At 37.3% G+C, this 4,493-nt stretch overlaps 1 long non-coding RNA gene across 1 annotated transcript; it reads left to right on the top strand.

The window, feature by feature from the left end:
• The first annotated feature begins 241 nt into the window (after nucleotides 1–241).
• On the top strand, nucleotides 242–611 carry LOC129348914 (uncharacterized). The gene is made up of 2 exons (XR_008601667.1): nucleotides 242–330; nucleotides 394–611. It is a non-coding gene; the product is annotated as an uncharacterized LOC129348914 (long non-coding RNA).
• The last annotated feature ends 3,882 nt before the right edge of the window (nucleotides 612–4,493 follow it).

Here is a 4,493-nt window from a genome sequence, read left to right as displayed (position 1 = left end):
GGTCACTCACTGACTCACATTGAAAAATAGCACAGAATGAATTGTTACGTGTTTATTTTATTTACAATTTAGGTTAGATTTTTTTTTTTTGTGCGCAGCGCAGATTTTCTGTGCACGGAGACCGTGTCAGCAGTGCGCAATTGCGCACGCGTGCACCTTAGAGGGAACAGTGCTGGAGGGTGTTTGTGATGCTGAAGCAGTGACCAGTTTTTCTGTTTCTTCTCTGGAGATGCACAATGAGGAGTCTCACCACATCCTGACATGAGGAAAAAGACTTTATTGAAGACTACAATGAGAAAAACTATCAGACAGCAGACGGCTGCATTCAAGGTGAGCTCTGAACATTTGATCTGGAACAGGAATTCAATAACGGCAGCATGAGCTTCACTTCAGTCTGTAGCTGCTGAATTCATGGATGAATCATCTGGCACTAGAGAGGAAGACTATCAAACATCCACGTCAGCTGATGGAGGTCCAAGAGTCTCACCAAACAAACAACCTACAGAGTGAAGACCTCGAATCTGATTGGACGGCCTCCTATTCAGCCACATGTGTGAACAAATGCCTCTAAGCTGATTTGTTTTCTAAAATAAATCTAGTTTGAGTCCTAATCTATGCCTGTGTGTTTGCTTCTTTACACCGCTGTTAACAGTTTAGGCTGTTAGATTGTTCCAGATAAAACAAGTACAAGATTCTTCTGAGTCGTTCTACCACGAGCCTGACAGGAAGAACTCCAACAGCTACTGAATGTTCCTGTGGTTCCCTCAAGGCTACAGGAGGAGTCCTATGAGGACGAGCTGGTCCACCTGATGGCGGCCAGTCGCTGCGGTTCAAAGCCAACACCGACTACATGGACTTCTACTGGACCACATGGAGGCCTTCAAACTGGACCAACAAGTTCACCGTCTCCCCGACTCGTGGGTCTGAGGACGCCGCCGAGCCTCGGCCCAGCCGGCCTCCTGTCTGTGGGTGTTTGAGTGCTGAGAGGTTTGTGGATGCATGTGAACGTGTCTGTGTTGAAACAGCAGCTTTGGACTCAGTAACGCCGGGAAAAACCAAGAGCTCCTTTATTTGTGACTTCCACTAAAAAAACTGATGAAAATAAGTTTGCCAGGGTTCTGACTGATAACAGATTATTAAATAATGAAAGTAATTGTTTAAATATTCCTTTAAACAATCCTTTTAGGTCTACATTTCCTTTACACTGACTTCTTGGTATATGTACAAGTATTTTGGGTGGAATATACCATTAAGCCCAATGTTCAAGGGTTCTTCTGGGAATATACCATTAAACCAACCTTTTAGGTAAATGTTCCAAGATGTTGGGTAGAATATACCATCAGATCAACCTGTTAGGTCTACATTGGAAGATTTTAGAGTAGAATATTACTCCAAACCATCCTTTAGCTCTACATTTAAGGTGGAATACTCCTTTATACCAAGATTTTTTGGTCTACATTGAAGGATTTTGGGTGGAATATTCCTTTGAATGAACTTTTTAAGTTTATGTTCAAGGATGTTGGGTGGAATATACCACCTGTTTTTGTGTTGCTCCTCAGCGACCCTAGACAGCCGGGTCATAATGTTTTTTGAGCAACACACCATACTATGACGTTTTTACAATGATGGTTCTACTATGAAACCAGTATGACATGTTCAGGCGTTCTTTGTGTGAAAACTCAGAGATTTCAGGTATCAGAAGGTGGTTTTCAACTTTCTTTGTTAACTTTCTGCCTCAACTTTAAACTAAATTTCCTTCACTAACCCAACCCTCTGGACTTCTAGTAAGCTGTGTTCCTATTGGCTGTCCAGGTGGCTGCTTGGTGTTATCAGGAACACCTGAGCAGCTCACTATCTTCCTGCTTTATGTGGCTGCAGACAAACATTTCTTCTGCTTCCCTTCACCACTGAACCGGGTTTGGCTCCATTGCTTTAGTTTGTTCTTTAGGCGTTGGCTTGCAGCTTCCAGCAGTAAAATAGACTTTAATGTGTTTCTTGGTGTGTTTTAGGGCTTTGTACTGGATAGTTGTCTTGGTAAATGTGGTTCTTTAGCCACAGTTAGCACATGGTGCTGATGTGTGCAGTGATTAGTGGATTTGCTGCAGCTGAGTTGTCTTTATCTTGGCTGTAGTGAGTCTTCAGAGGTTTTTGGTCAGACACATTCTGTATTCTTGTTTGTGAACCAACGTTGGTTGTCCAGAAGGTAAGAGTTCCTGTCCTGATTCTCTGTTCTCAGAGGTTCTCTGGTAGGCTGCAGGAGACTTTAGCGTTTGGGTTGTGCTAGTTTGGTTTTTGTATGGTTTCATTTGGACTATCTTGAGGCTCCTCCATGTGGTTTAGTGAGGTTTTCTGTAACAGTTCTACAAAGCAACCTGCAGCAGAAGAGACTTTGAGAGTTTTTAGGAAGTTCTGGAGACCAGACTTTAGAGCAGCAGAAACATTTGTCAGCAGTTTGAGCAGGAGAATGTGAGCTTCAGAGTAGAAATGAGACGGAAACCTTCTTGACCCATGTGGTGAGGGCCTGTACCAAGAGTTTGAGCAGGTTGTGAAGAGTCTGTAGTTCTTTGGTCTGAAAGCACAAGAAGAGTCGACTCATTAAAGGAGAAAACAGGAGATAATGGTTCTTCTGTCACTCTGCAGTTTCCTTAGACTGAATATAAAGTTTATATTTTAAATGATTTGCCATGTGAGCCCAAGAAGACTTCAATAAACTCCCTCCATCCCCTGGACACAACACATTTTATTACCATGTTAAATCTTTTTTTTTTTTTTAAATATGTTTTTTGTTTTAGCATAGTTTTTTCTCTTTTTTCACAGTTTTGTCATCTGTGTAAAAGGTGCTAAACAAATAAAGCTCAATTGATAAACTGAATAACTGACTAACTCATGATTGTGACAACAGAAGTATTTTCATTGTGATTTAAGGGTTTGTTTCATTTCTAAGGTTGAGGTTAAAATCTTGACAGAAAAAAAGATTAAAGAAATAAACTACATTTTAAAAAAACCAATTAAATCAAAGGAAAAAAACATTTAATACAACAAAACTTTTAAAAAGAAAATTAAACATTAAATACAATTAAATTATATTAAACAGACAAAATAAATAAACAAGATACAAAATGTAATTATGAAATTAAACAAAATTTATTAAACAAAAATATGAAACATTGAAGATTAAATATTTTAGATAATTAAACATTTAAAAAATAAAATTAAACAAGAATATTACACATTTTTTAAAAATACAAAACATTAAATTAATTATTAAACCTTTAAAAATACAAAACATTGAATTAAAAATTTAATGTTTAATTGGAAAATTAAATCTTAAAGACAATAAACTTTAAATAGGAATTAAACAGAAAATACAATGAAGCATTTAAAAAGAAAATTAAACATTAAAAGGTGGTAAAACATTTAAAAAGAAAAACCTTAAAGATTTAATCGAAAAATTAAACACAGAGAAAGAAAAGGAAATTTTTCAAACAAGCCGATAAAACATTTGAAAAAACAAACATTAAAAAGACAAAACATTTGGAAATCAAATCAGACATTAGAAAAGAATAAAAGGTGAGAAAAGAGCAAAACTAAACATTTAAGAAGAATCAAACTAAAGACAAAACATTTGAAAAGACACCAGTTAAACTTTAGAAGATCAAATTAAACAGAAGAAACAATAAAATGATCAAAAGAGCAAAAACAGACAAAGGTCTGAAAGCGTTTTCTAGTCTGAAATGAAAACATCAAGTTGTTTCTTCAAACATTTCCTCTTTCTATGTTCTTGGTTTCATTGTGGACAGATTTACTAAGAACTCATTTCAGAAAACTGCTTTCCAGATAAAGTCTGCTAGTAGTTGAAGGCATTGATCAAACTAATGTTACCTTCTGATCTCCACAAACTTTACTCTTCAGTGAAGAGAATCAAAGTTTGTTGAGGATTTCTAAAAAACCCACAGGTGAAGGTCTGAGAAGAACTCAGATGGATGATCTAAATGTGAAATCAAGACTCATGGTCACAAGTTTTAAGGCTTCTGTTAACCATAAAGTTCAAACTAACAGAGAAGTACTGAGAAACTTTTAAGATTTCATTCCTCAGACTGTCTAAAGGTTCAAACTAACAGAGAACTACTCAAGAACTTTTAGGTTGTCAGCCCTCAGACTGTCTGAAGGTTCAAACTAACAGAGAACTACTCAGAAACTTACAAGACATCAGTCCTTGGACTGTCTGAAAGTTAAATCTAACAGAGAACTACTGTGGGACTTAGAAAATTTCAGCCCTCAGACTGTGTGAAAGCTCAGGTCCTGAGGACTCGGGAGGTGTGGAGGCTTGGAAAGTCTTGGAACTGAGGGTTCAACCCTCCAGCACAAAGGCTGAAGTCCAACCTCCTGAGAAAAACGGTCGAGTCGAGACTCGAGTTAAAAAAAAACTCGAAAACGACAAAAAATAGATGATAAATGCGCAAAAAAAAGAAGAATTAGTATCTGAGCGAATA

The sequence above is a fragment of the Amphiprion ocellaris genome, chromosome 5, assembly GCF_022539595.1.
Source record: "Amphiprion ocellaris isolate individual 3 ecotype Okinawa chromosome 5, ASM2253959v1, whole genome shotgun sequence".
Taxonomy (NCBI): domain Eukaryota; kingdom Metazoa; phylum Chordata; class Actinopteri; family Pomacentridae; genus Amphiprion; species Amphiprion ocellaris.
The sequence above is the reverse complement of the archived record's forward strand: the minus strand, read 5'-3'. Positions and strand labels throughout refer to the sequence as shown.